A 14433-nucleotide genomic window follows, 5' to 3' on the forward strand; every position below is an offset into this window, starting at 1 on the left:
GGCCAATTAAAACAAATCTAGGCTAACTGGTTATTGCACTTATTTTACCTTAGATTAACAAAAAACCATTGATATATAAAATACTCCTCCCTCAATATTTTCTTGGCATAAAGTCAATAATGCAAAAAAAAAAAAAAAACAACACACGATGATTGTTGTTTTCATCACTATCACCACGGACTCTATTTCCATACATGACAGAGAACAGACATTTAACTGAGTGAATGTGGAGGGAGGAGAATGTAGGGGAAGGGAGAGGGGAGAGAGAGAGAGAATGAGGGTATGTGAAAGAGAGAGATTTTTCCATGACAAAAAAGAAGTTCCTTGGGCAAAAGAAGACATCTAAATGTGTGTGTGTGTGTGTGTGTGTGTGTGTTTTTAATCTTAGTGAGCCCACAAATAATGAAGCAAATACAGTCAGCGGGATAGAAAAGAGGAGCAGTAGGAAACAATAGAGGCTATGGGCACAGTGAGAGCTCACAGCTTCCTAGCCCTTCACACAATAGTCAACCCTGGGATCCCCCTTGTGTGCCATGGCCCACAAGAAAGCAGCCTTTTATGATGCAGTAGAAGAATGTGTGATAACTGAAGAGTACAAACTATGGGAAAAGAATACCTTTTCTTTATGATTTGGTGATGACCTATGCCAGTGATGGCGAACCTTTTGAGCTCGGCATGCCAGCATTTTGAAAAAACCTAACTTAACTCTGGTGTCGTGTCACATATAGAAATTGTTTGATATTTGCAACCATAGTAAAACAAAGATTTACATTTTTGATATTTATTTTATATATTGAAATGCCATTTAACAAAGAAAAATCAACCAAAAAAATAAGTTCGCATGTCACCTCTGACACGCGTGTCATAGGTTCGCCATCACTGAGTCCTATGCTCTAGAGTAGACCAGCCTAACTGTACAGTGGCTTCCAGATGTAACCAGACCAGAAGAGAAATATTTCAGCATTCACGGACCTACCTTGGGAACATACACATTGGATGACCAAAACCACAACAGCCAGTGTGCAGTTCCCTAAACATGAGGCTCAGTTTGATGCTTCACACTAGGACAGTGAGAACGGAGAATTTAGAACTTTTGGCTCTGTTAGTTGAAAAACTGAAATAGAAATCGTGATCAACCATGACGGAGAAATAAACAGGACATGTTATATACCACAGAACCTTTGCATCAATGCAATGAAGATTCTATCCAGTGATGTTCTTCTTTTTGACTACACAAAACATTCTCCTAAACCAGATCCTTCTGGAGAGTGCAGCCCAGACTTGCATCTCAACAGACATAAGAAGGAAGGCTACGGGTTTTCTTGGAACCCAAGTCTCTGTGGGCACTTACTTAATGCTTCAGATGATAATACCATCTGCCTGTAGGATATCAGTGCTGTTCCGAAGTAAGGAAAAGTTGTGGGTGCAAAGACCATCTTTACAAGGCATGCAGCAGTGGTAGAAAATGTTTCCTGGTATCTGCTCCATGAGTCTCTGTTTGGATCAGCTGTTGATGATCGGAACCCTTACAATTTCACTTTGCTGTGTACCACCTCACTTTTTCCCCTTCAGGGGTCCAGTGCTCACATAGTGCTCAGCTATCTCTATCCCCAGAAGACAGTAAACGGGGAAAAACCCTTTACACTCAGATACACCACCTGAATGTGATATCCACACAGAAATCATTGGCCTTTTAAGAGAGGACCTTGGAAATGAAGAAGCACACAAGCATGAATAATTTTCAAAAGGACTGAAGTGAAGCTGTCCAAGCAAGACACTGGAATTAAGAGATTCCTATCAAGTGGGAAGTTAAGACTGGCAAGTTGCTCTAACTGTTGTACTGCCACTAGAAAGTGGGAGTTGATAAGAGGAGTATAGTCCATAATCAAAAACCTGAAGTTAGACAGGGTACCAGAGCCCTTGTTCCAAGATGAAACTGGACAGAAGGCAGGTGAAACCGGGGTGAGCATCAGTGGTGGACTCAGCTGTGAAAGGTATAAAAGTACAAGAAAGAGGAATCGAGGAATCAGGGTTCCCTATGCATTACTGCTCCTAGTAGGTGGCCATTAAGTCTTTTGCTGGAGCAAAACATTTCACCAACAGGAAAGTATTGGCCCCCTTCAGCATTTATATTTTCACTAGAGTCCAGTGCATGAAATTCGTGCATGGATAGGCTCCCTAGGCTTGCACAGTGATCAGGGTTGATCTGTGGGGCGACCGGCAGGGCGATTGGGGGCCCCCGCCAGCACCCACTTTGGCTGGCCTGGCGTCGCCCCTCGCCAGCCCTACCCCCCACTGCAGCCGCCAGTTGCCTCCCTCTGTGGGGCAACCAGTGGGCTATTGGGGGGTCCCACTGGCACTCGCCTTGACTGGCGTGGGGCCTGTGGGCAGCTTCCGCATTGAGCGTCTGCCCCTTGGTGGTCAGTGCATGTCATAGCGACCAGTCGTTCCATCAGTCATTCTGCTGTTCGGTTGATTTGCATATTAGGGTTTTATTATATAGGATTCATTCATTTAAGAGCTTGTAATTGAACAATAAAGTTATGTAACAAGATTCCTTTCATTTATCATATTTAATAGTCATATAAAATCCATCCTTTATTTCTTAACATTCTTTCCTTTCTTTACTAGATAAAACACAGTTTACAAAGTTTAATTATAAGGTCTGAGGGATAAACTTCTGTATCATGAACATCCAAAAGTGTAATTTGTCTTTGGAACTGTTCTTAATACCATCATACCCATAAAACTACAAATGTTCATATTTAAACCTGGAAAGATTATGCTCTGTGCAGGTACAAACACACTACTAAATATAAATTATTCTCAGTAAGAAAAAAAGGACTATAACTTTCTTAGTTATAACAAAACATGCCAGAAGATGAAAAAAGAGAAAAGCTCATCAAATTGCTTACAATTCTAATCCTAAGAAAGGTGAATCAATTTAACACTATGCTCTGAATACTGTAAAACTCTTTTAGGAAAGCACTGTAAAATAAGTATCAGTGCAGACCTCGTATTAAATTGGCTAGACAGAGAAAACAGTTCAGCAGCTCTCATGCTCCTTCTACTGAAAAAAAGCCCTCAAGATCTGTAGGATGGCCTCAGATTCTGGTCTAGTGCCCTGGCAGAATAAGTTTATTGAAAAAAAAGAGGTTTTTAATTTCTCCGGCCAAAATAAATTTCTTTCCTGACCAGATGTGTTAAGCTTCTATGGTTTGTTCATGCAGATGCCCCTCTTGCTCAATAAAATTAGCCCAGGCAGTGGTTCTGAGTGATTCTTATTATCCTGCTGCCCAGCTGGACAGGAAATCCAGACTTCTTTGTAATCATAGTTTCTTGGTAGAAATCCCAAACATTTAGGGAAACTAATAAATTAAAGAAGCCGTTAAATAACACATGAGCACTGGACTACAAACTCAGTCTATGTTCACAATAAAAAGATTGCAAAGGACAAAATGTATTACTGAATGCAATCAATAATATTTTGTTATTAAATATGCTTATATCCTTTTGGCTAGAAAGTGTGTTGGAATGAAATTTACAATTTTTGTTTGGCTTAGATACAAAAGTATAACTAGGGTAGTCCATTTAGCAGTTAGCAAATATGTGGGGCCCATGAGATTAAATTTGCATTAAAATATCAAGGCATAACTTGGAATGAGCATGCCCCTTTGTCCTTTTGATTTATTTGTTAATGTAGTTTCCAGGTTTTTTTGTTTTTTTAAAATATATTTTATTGATTTTCCACAGAGAGGAAGGGAGAGAGACAGAGAATCAGAAACATCGATGAGAGAGAAACATCGATCAGCCGCCTCCTGCACACCCCCCAACGGGGATGTGCCCGCAACCCAGGTACATGCCCTTGACCAGAATCGAACCTGGGACCCTTCAGTCTGCAGGCCGACGCTCTATCCATTGAGCCAAACCGGTCTCGGCAGTTTCCAGTTTTTAAAAGAGCCTTTTTGAAGGACTTGAGGAGTAAAACCTAATTGTTAAATAATGAGCAACTGAGCTGGTATGGGCATTTTAGGAGGCTAAAGCCTTAAACTTTAGGAAAATTGAGTTATAATCAATAGGTGCACTCGCTGGGAATTTTGGCCACAGAGGTGTGCTGTCTATATTTATAGATATTATCCTTTAAGTGTACACATGACTAATTTTAACTTTTGCAGTTTAGTTTTTCTGTTTCACACCTTGATATAATTATTTGAATCATCTCAATCAGCATATCACTATCATTATTGGATCACTGCTAATTAGATTAGAATTTAAGTACCTTTAATGGTTTTTTTCTTTATACCATTATGATAGATATCCCCATTTTCTCCCCATTTGCCCACCTCCACCCAGCCCCCATCCCCATTGACTCTGATCACTACACTTGTCTGTGTCTATGGGTTATGAATAATGTTCTTTGGCTAATCCTGTCACCTTTTCTCATCCTGTCCTCCCTCCCTCCTTCCCTCTGACAACTATCAGTCTCTTCCATGTATCCATGCCTCTGTTTTTATTTTGTTCATCAGTTTTTGTTAATTAGATTCCACATATAAGTGAGATCATATGGTAGTACTTGTTTTTCTCTGACTAGCTTATATCACTTAGCATAATAATCTCTGGGTCCCTTCACGCTATCACAAAGGGTAAGAGTTACTTCTTTTTACAGCCATGTAGAATTTCATTGTGTACATATACCACAGTTTTTTTTAACCACTCATCTACGGATGGGCATTTAGGTTATTTCCAGATCTTGGCTATTGTAAATCATACGACAAACACAGGGGTGCATATATTCTTTCAAATTTGTGTTTTGAGATTCTTAGGATATAGTCTCAAAAGTGGGATTTATACCATTGAAATTAGCTAGTTTTTAATAATAGAAAAGCAAGGGGGAAGCCAGACACTATAGCCATGTCATTTGGGCAGCTCCACCAGAAAGCTACAAGTTTGCACTCCCTAGACAACCACCAGCCCATTCCCTGCAGATACCTGAGGGAAAGGGCCCAATAGAGGAAAGATACACACATGCCTAGTTAAGTTGGTGTGACATAGGGAAGGTAACTGGCTGTCAATCAAACCTGGGTACAGAGATGGTTGGCCAGAATGGGCGTGGCTTCTGCAAGCCCACAAATATTTAAGAATACAGAGTACCCTAAACTAAGGAATTCCCCCTATTGGTTCTTGGTTTTTATTATGATTGACTCTTGGCTCATGGTGCTCTATTGTCCCTGCTTCCTTGCATTTGCCCACATTTCCTCCATAGCCCTGTGGACTCCATATGCAATGGACTGATGGACTGTAGGAGGGGACACAAACTATACTAGCCTGATGTTAGATTGGACTGTGCTCCAACATGGAAAGGAAACTCTGGACACTTGCTCTCATTTTAGCTCTACTGAAGCCCCAGCTATACTTCTATGACTGAAAAAGGGAAATGGGACTTTGGGAACTAAGGGATTTAATTCCACAGAAATAAAGCTTTCTATAACAACTCATCCTCCTATAGGGGACTTGTGAAATTCTTAATCCAGTGGTACCCCAAGAACCCCAAGTCCACCGGTAAGAGAATGCCTAGCTCAGAAGGCAGTTCCATTTTTAATTTTTTGATGAAAGTCCATACTGTTTTCCACAGTGCCTGAACAAGTCTGCATTCCCACCGACAGTACACTAGGGCCATGGTGGGCAAACTGCGGCTCGTGAGCCATATGCGGCTCTTTGGCCCCTTGAGTGTGGCTCTTCCTAAGTCTTAGGAGTACCCTACTTAAGTTAATAACAATGTACCTACCTATATAGTTTAAGTTTAAAAAATCTGGCTCTCAAAAGAAATTTCAATCGTTGTACTGTTGATATTTGGCTCTGTTGACTAATGAATTTGCCGACTACTGCACTAGGGTTCTTTTCTCCACATCCTCGCCAACACTTGATTTATTGATGGTAGCCATTCTGGCAGGTGTGAGGCAATACCTTATTGTAGTTTTAATTTGAATCTCCCTGATGATTAGTGACATTGAGCATTTTTTCATATGTCTGTTGGTTATTTCTATGTCCTCTTTGGAGAAGTCTATTCAGGTCCTTTGACCACTTTTTAATTGAATTGTTTGTCTTTCTGGTGTTGAGTTGTGTAAGTTCTTTATATATGTTGGAAATTAACCCTTTATAACATGTATCATTAGCAAATATGTTCTCCCATAGTGTGGGTTCCCTTTTCATTTTCTTAATGGTTTCTTTGGCTGGGCAGAAGCTTTTTAGTTTGATAAAGTACCATTTGTTCATTTTCCCCCCTTATCCTAGGAGACATTTTGGCAAAAATATTGCCACAAGAAATGACATTTTACTGCTTATGTTTTCTTCTAAGATGTTTATGGTTTCACAACTTACATTTATATCTTTTATCCACTTTGAGTTTATTCTTGTGTATGGTATAAATTGGTGGCTTACTGTCATTTTTCTGGCATACTGAGAACCCCTCAGATTTGGGTAAATGGGATGGTTGGGAACCCTACTTTGAAGATGTTTTTGGCCTAGATTGGAGCCGTCAAAGTAAGTACTCAACTGGATAGCATCAAAGTGTTTAATGGTGACATATTAAAAGTACAGTGGGAACAATGGAGTGATACTCTACATATACCTTGGAAACCTTTTGTATTTACCCATCAGGTCCTTATCAGTACAAGTCTCTTAAAATCATGCCCTTTCTAGCCTCAACAATGTCTCCAAACTCACCTTTTAATTTTCTGCTCTGAAATTAACACATTGCTATTATTTCTCCATTCTCTTTAACTTTCTGGGATACAGTTTTAGTTATGTTGCTCTAACTGCAATCAGCCCCTTTCCTCATCCAGTCATCCTTAACTCTAACATATAATATTCCCTATTATTGTTTCTAATAAATTTCTGGGCCAGCTCACTTTAGGAGAGGCCTAGAATAAAGTAGCACTTAGGAGAGTTTGTTGAATGAATGACTCATCACTTTGATTATCTATACTTATCTAAAACATAGATAAAGCATACTGGACAAAGTCCATCTTTGTTCAACATAATAGGCGAGGGCACTTTTTATTAGTATTTCCTGACTGCCAAGCACTTAAGTTTCCTCACTTAATCTTCTTAACCACTGTGAGAGTGAATGAATAATAAGATTATCCTCATTTTTTTTAAAAAATGCAAAAACAGGCACAGAAGTTATCAATGGTATGACAAAAAATCCAGTTCCAGGTCTGTTTTACAACAACTCTCATGACTACACCATGCTGCCCTGGGCCCTCAGTTTACTGAATGCCTTGGTAACTGGAGGATATTATAATAGGCAATAAGTAGCTTGGACAGCAAGCATTTGCCAACAGAGACCTTCAACTGGAGAATTAGGGTACCTGAAGAGTTGGATAGACATGGCTATTTGGAATATAAGACAGGAATTTCTAACATGAACTCAATCATCCAAGACACACTTATTGGCTACAGCTATTGCAATTCATATGCAAAGCTGGAGACACAAAGCTGAGTAAGAAAACAGTTCCTTTTGATAATCAGCCTGGAATCCAGTAGCACTGCCAAAGAATGGTTAAAAGAACCCTCTTTAAGAATTTCTATAATTACCCTCAAACCATCCAAAATAAACATGCCATTTAAGTAAAAGCAATCTGATTGCAATGCAAACACAGCTTCAAGACAAATTGCTTTTCCCTTCATATCCAAACAGCTCCCAAAGCACCACCTACATACAAAGAAAATGTGAGGCTGCCACTGCTTAAAGTTGAGGTCAGAATATCAATCACCAGGAAAGGAGGGGTCACATATGCAGTCACCAAAAAAGATGTTCAGAACCAAATATAAGGGAGGACCAGGAAGGGATGAAGTTACTAGCATGGGAGAAACAAAGACCTGTTCTCAGTAACAAGAGGTAAGTATAGTTACTAGGATTAGGGCATAAGGTCCAAGTCAAGCTGACAGCTGTGGATAAGCACTTAAGACGTAAGTGAGGCAATATAATTGCCTTTTAAAGTTGTCTATGCTGTACTATTTGTCTTTGACAAGTTTTTAGTTTAGAGTTTCAGTACAAACCCATGAAACATGAGATTTATATTTAAGATTCAGGCAGACCCAGTTTATGACCTATTTTACAAAGATTATTTTACAGGGCAACAGTATTGTAAATCTAGGTAAGAAGCTAATTAATCACCATAACTATCTTGGGTAGTAGGCACTGTATATTTCCCAAATGTACTTTTTAAAAGGTAATTCAGTAGATGTTGTAGCCCAAGAATTATTCCATTCACTTGCATAGAATTACAAAAAAAAAAATGACCATCTTGAAAAAAGGTACACATTTTCTCAATAGGCTTTTAAGTGAATTTAAAATTGTGCCTAAAACTAAAGTAGAATTGTCATGTCATTAGATGTAATAAATACCTTTATACTACAATGAAACTGTCTAATTCAAGATGCAAATTAATGTACAGCACACTGAGAAAAGCATTGCTAGATAAATAAATACTGGTAAAATGTAGATCCCAATACATGGTAGAATTAAATATACCTTCTCTTGGAAAGGCACATTGACTGTGGAAAGTCAGGAACATATTTACCAAAATCAATTAGTAATTTGTTATGGTTATATGGCAAATGAAGGCAGGTGACAGCAAAAATAAATCAGTATCATCTGCTTGATAGAAAGTTTTAATCCAGAACAGCTGATTTTTCAACCGGGTACCTTTACAGAGCAAACGAAGCAACGGGATCAAAAGAAAACTTTTCGCCACGCAGCATGGCGAAGCAGCCTGGATCTATGAACCAAGAGGTCACGTTTAAGACTCCCCGTCAGGGCACATGCCTGGGGTTGCAGGCTCAGGTCCCCAGTGGGGGGCATGAGAGGGCAGCTGATCAATGATTCTCATCACTGATCTCTCTCTCTCTCTCCCCCTTCCTCTCTGAAATTAATAAAAATATATTGAAAAAGGAATAACTTTTGAAATTCTAATTAAAAAGGACTTACATGTGTATTTGCTCATGCTTTGCTATTCTTTTTCACATTAATATAGTCCTAAGTACAGACCAACAGATTGTAAAACAACAAAACCTATTTTATTAAAGGTCCAAAAAAGCTCTTCACTATCAGCTTCCCCATAACCGTTAGGTATAATAGACTGTTTAAATTATTTCCTTTGGCCCACTTCACAAATAGGTGCAGTCTAATGTTTCTTTTTAGCAAGTTAAAAATCTACACGGGCAAGGATTGGGCTATTTGGAAGTAATTTTTCAGAACTTTTCACTGGGTATTCTGGCACACCATAAAGGAAGCATTTCTTTTGTTGTTGTTGTGAAACCTTCCCTCAGGAAACTTTTCCATGGATTCTTAGAGAGAATGGAAGAGAGAAGGAAAGATAGAAATATCGATGAGAAACACATGAATTGGTTGTCCCCTGCATGCGCTCCGACCAGGGCCTGGGCCATGGATCTAGCCTCCAACCGAGGTACATGCCCTTGAGCGGAGTCGAACCTGGGAGCCTTCGGGCCCAAGCCTGATGCTCTATCCACTGAGCGAAACCCCGGCTAGGCAAGGAAGGATTTCTTATTGTGCAACGCCGCCTTTTTACCTCTGAGGTACCAGAGCCTCGTGGAGAGCAGGAACCGCCGCTCAAACCAAGATGCCCAATCTATCCACAGATCAGTAGTATCTGCAGGGCAGGAGCTTTAATCTCATGAAAGTGAACTAGCCGACGAGCGTGGGAGAACGCGGTCAAACCTGAGCCTCCTTGAGCCTGCGTAGGCTTGCGTGGGTCTGCGTGCGCCTGCGTGCGCCTGCGTGCACCTGCGTGCGTCTGCGTGGGCTTGCGTGGGTGTGCGTGCGCCTGCGTGGGCTTGCGTGGGTCTGCGTGCACCTGCGTGGGTCTGCGTGGGCTTGCGTGAGTCTGCGTGGGCTTGCGTAGGTCTGCGTTGGCCTGCGTGAGCCTGCGTCGGCCTGTGTGAGCCTGCGTCGGCCTGCATGGACAAGTGTGGGCCAGCCCCAGAGAGCGCATGCATACACCATAGCTGCTATAACTGGTAAGTCTTTTTTTTTCATATTTTCGTACGTGACATTTAGGGGTATGAGAATAATCTTATTAGTCACTAACCTCAGAAAATGTACTTTTTCAAATGATCTTTGTCGCTTATAAAGTACCACTTCTGAATAGGGTTGCCAGATTTACTAAATATAGGACCCCAGTGTAATTACTATTCAGGCAACCAAAGAATAATGTATTTAGTATACGCATACTCTGTGTAATATTTGGGGCATACTTATACTAACAAGGCATTCCTGGTTTTTCATCTGAGCGTCTTGCATTTTATCTGGCAATGCTACTTACCAAATCAAGGTCTTGTTAAAGATATAGCTATCAGAACAGAAAACTCTTGCTTGAGAACAGTGTCTCAGGGTCTTCATTGCTGCATTGCCTTTCAATCCCAGTGGTCTGATTGCCAGTCAGTGATGCCCAGCTAGAGACTGCGTTTGAAGCACAGACCTGGACAGCGAGGTAATGTACGTTTTTAAAATTTATTCTAGTAAATGTCTAACCGTGTCTGCTTCAGTCAGATCAAACAGATATTTTATGCCCAAATTAAATGCCTGTCTAAAATGCAAATGGAAATATGTCTATATTTATGCCCTATAGCTTTACAGTAAATGAAACCATCTGAAGACCTGAGTTGGAGTCTAACAAGTGGCCTGCAGCTCTGCTCTTCCTTCCCTTGTAAACAGGAAGTGGGGGCGGGGGGGGGGGGGAGATTCTTGTTCACCTTGTGTCATGGCAGCAGCCTGAAAAGTGGTGCAGTTCTCTGAGGTTTAAGAAAAAGTGCATTTAATCTTCCTGACTCAGTAGTGAATCAGAATGGAACATAGCTTACAGGTGATGAGAATGTGGGGCAAAGAGGGTTTTGAGGCAGGAACAATACAGAGATAGTCTTGGATGAACTCCACAGAAAAGGGTAGAAAAAACAAGGGACCATAAAGACAAACAGTACCATTGTTAACATTTAAAAGATTAAGTTTTGGGAATGAGTGGACAAAGTCAGCAGGATGGAATCACCTTGGGGGAGATAAAAAAGAAAATTCAGTAAAGCTAAAAGAGACATATAACTGCATGTCACCAATGCAAGCCACGGATGGTTAGACAGAAATAGCCCCCTGCAGATATTTTTGACAGTCACTCAAAATAAAATCTTATTTTCTGAATCCACAATACAGTCTTTACTCTCATCATATTTTCCCAAATCGCAGTACTCACATAGAAATAAATACAGAACTTGAAAGTGTTTTCCTTCATGTTCAAAAATTTATACACTTTTAGAAGGATGACAGTTCAGCTCAAATCACAATTGAATTTGGGTGGACAAATACAATGCAAATAAGGTGTGGATTTATACTTTTGTTTTAAAAAGTTAGTTTTATTTGATTGCTCTTTATTTGTTGTCTTTTCTATTGGTATAGAAGAAATGGGAAAATTATTATAATTATGCATACTTTGCAATGATTATGCATTTAATATCCAGTAATATTTTCTAGGGAACTATATCTATGGTTAGAATAGAGAACAGGCTCCAGGGTTATGTCAAGCTGCAAAGTGATATGTATGTGAATGAAGTCTCAGGCTCATTAATCATTTTTATACTTGAAGTGCTAAACTGCTGTTACACTGAGAGTGAAAATGAATTAATTAAGGAGTTTAATAGCTACAGTCTTTTGAGGAGAAAACAAGTTGATAATGCTTCTTTTAATATATTACATAAATTGGATTTTTTGTTAAATTACAAAAACCAGGTTCATGTATTGTGCAGCTTCGAATGACACAAATCATTTGATTATATTTCTATATAAGGTCAAAAGATGACTATGTGAAGGCATTTCACTAAGCCATCACTTCTATAAGAGAAAGTCTTCGTTACCAAGAGCACAAAAACACCTATCAGGTTTTCACGTTTTTCCTTTTGATATTCAAGTAATACTTCTCAAATTATCTGTGTTGAAGGGCCAGTTTTTGTTCTTTTGTTCCCAATGCATCGCAGATTAATTATTGTATAAAATACAATACCAATTATTTGAAAAATGCAACAAAAATGTCTACAAAATATTAGCGTGTTTTTAAATTACTGGATTCAACAAATATAACACTATTTCGTTACATTTCTATAAAAGTTTCTAATGGCCTAACCTGGATTACCCCACAGAGCAGAAAGAGTATAATGCCTCCCAGCAGCCCACATTGAGACACTCTGCTCTAAAAGCTGAAGTCTGCGGAGTGCTAGTTTGGTCATACACTGACACCAGTTCACAGAAGGTCTGCATGCTCAGGTCTCCTGCAGGCTGGGGACGCCAGTGAGCAGCTAATAGCCTGTGAAAGCTTCCTGATGCCTTTACAAAGGACTGTTAACTTGTCTTGGTAGGAATAAAACTATCTCATGGATAAGCCTCTCTGTTTGGTCCCTTTCATTGGAATTTGTTTCTTTAGTAATTCCGAATACATTTTTCCCACCCTTCCCCTTCCCTCTGCTTCCATTTTTTTCTTCTTCTTCCCATTTGGAAGCATTTTCATGCAGTAAAAAACTCACGACCTTGGAGATAGACAGAACTGTGTTTGAATTGTGACACTGCTACATCCTGAGCGTGAGAAGGCAGGCCTGGAACTCAATCCTGCTACGTCAGGATTTCTCATCTGTAACATGGCAACACTATTATCCTTCATATGGTATGACTGGGATTCTAAAATTAGATAAAAGATAATAATAGGTGCTCATCAAAGGCTGCTCTCCTCAATTCCTTCATTTTCCTCATGATTTTCGGAAGTCTGAGAGAGAAGACTACAACCTTATGTGTTTAAGTTATCATATTAGCAGTTATGCTTGCAATGTATAAACATGACTCTTTCAGAAAATTAATTAAATAAAGCAAATTGATCAACCAACAAACCAGTTAAACAAGCATAAATACTACTGCTCCACCTTTCTTCCTCTCCTAGATAATAGGTAATAATGCTATCCTCCACAATGGCCCAAGCCAGACTCCTGGGAGTCAAACTCACACCTAACCCATTTCCAAGTGTCACCAACTCTATAAATTATCCCCCCAAGTGGATGTCACATCCATTTCTTTCTTTTTGTCCCCTAGCTACTACTTTAATTCTTTTCTGGAGTTTTGAAACCAGTAGCCTTGTATTTAAAAAACAAAAAACAAAAACCAAAAACAAAACAAAAAAAAACACCTTGCAATTGATCATCTTCAACTTTGCTATCAGAAGGCTCTTTCTAAAATACAAACCTCCTCAAGTTAGTCTTCTGCTTGAAACTTTTCCCCAGAGGCTCGCTCACTCCCTGCGAACTATGGGGACAAGTTCAGAGACCTGACCTTTAGACTGATAGAGCTGTCACAATTCTGAAATAGTAAAATTCTTTCAAAATTAGTTAGTAAATAACAGCTTCCGTAGACTCAGGACTTGAAGGCCACACCCAAGACACCTGTCCCAGATCTTGCCATCATCTAGCATGTAAAGGGCTAATACTTGGGAGAGCATAGAGGTGACCTCTCACCCTTCAGCTGAGCTGTCCTGAGAGGTAATATCCAGTCTTACCAGTTGGAAAGTATTTTGAATATCTCTCCTGTTTACAAGTCCTTCACTGTCTAGCCTTGGAGTATGTTTCCCTTTTTTAAAAAAATATGTTTTGTTGATCTTTTTACAGAGAGGAAGGGAGAGGGATAGAGAGCCAGAAACATCGATGAGAGAGAAAATTCATCTGCCTCCTGCACATTCCCCACTGGGTATGTGCCCGCAACCAAGGTACATGCCCCTGACTGGAATAGAACCTGGGACTCTTGAGTCCGCAGGCCAACGCTCTATCCATTGAGCCAAACCAGTCAGGGCTGTTTCCGTTTTTTGAGCTGAAAAAGTAGTCTGTAGTCCCTGTCCCTGTTCTTTGGGCACATGCTGCACTAAGGCAGGGACAAGCATGCAGCACAGTGTGACTATACCATGAAACAAATATTTGAAAATCAAGTCAGGCTTGTCATTCACCAAACTCAAAAGTGCGCAGGTATAACAGATAACATTATAGAATATACAATGTACTTAGATCGTCATAATTTTGATTCTATTATGTAGAATGGGTATCACTTGTGAATTGGTTTTCCACTCTTATTATCAACTCACATTCTATTTTGCCTATTAACACTCTTATTAATTATTATATTTTCAGGGTAAAAATAATTGCTTGTTTATTACCTCATCTCTAAACTCAGTACCACCTATAAAAGGAGCCAATATTGCCTGGCCAGCCTGGCTCAGTGGTTGAGCAATTGACCTATGAAACAGGAGGTCATGGTTCGACTCCTGGTCAGGGCACAAGCCCGGGTTGCAAGCTCAATCCCCAGTGTGGGGCATGTAGGAGACAGCTGATCAATGATTC

The 14433-nt window shown here is 39.8% G+C and overlaps 1 pseudogene; it reads left to right on the forward strand.

Annotated features, from left to right (window-relative positions):
• The first annotated feature begins 533 nt into the window (after positions 1 to 533).
• On the forward strand, positions 534 to 1662 carry LOC132223694 (histone-binding protein RBBP4-like; annotated as a pseudogene).
• The last annotated feature ends 12771 nt before the right edge of the window (positions 1663 to 14433 follow it).

Source organism: Myotis daubentonii, chromosome X, assembly GCF_963259705.1.
Source record: "Myotis daubentonii chromosome X, mMyoDau2.1, whole genome shotgun sequence".
Classification (NCBI taxonomy): domain Eukaryota; kingdom Metazoa; phylum Chordata; class Mammalia; order Chiroptera; family Vespertilionidae; genus Myotis; species Myotis daubentonii.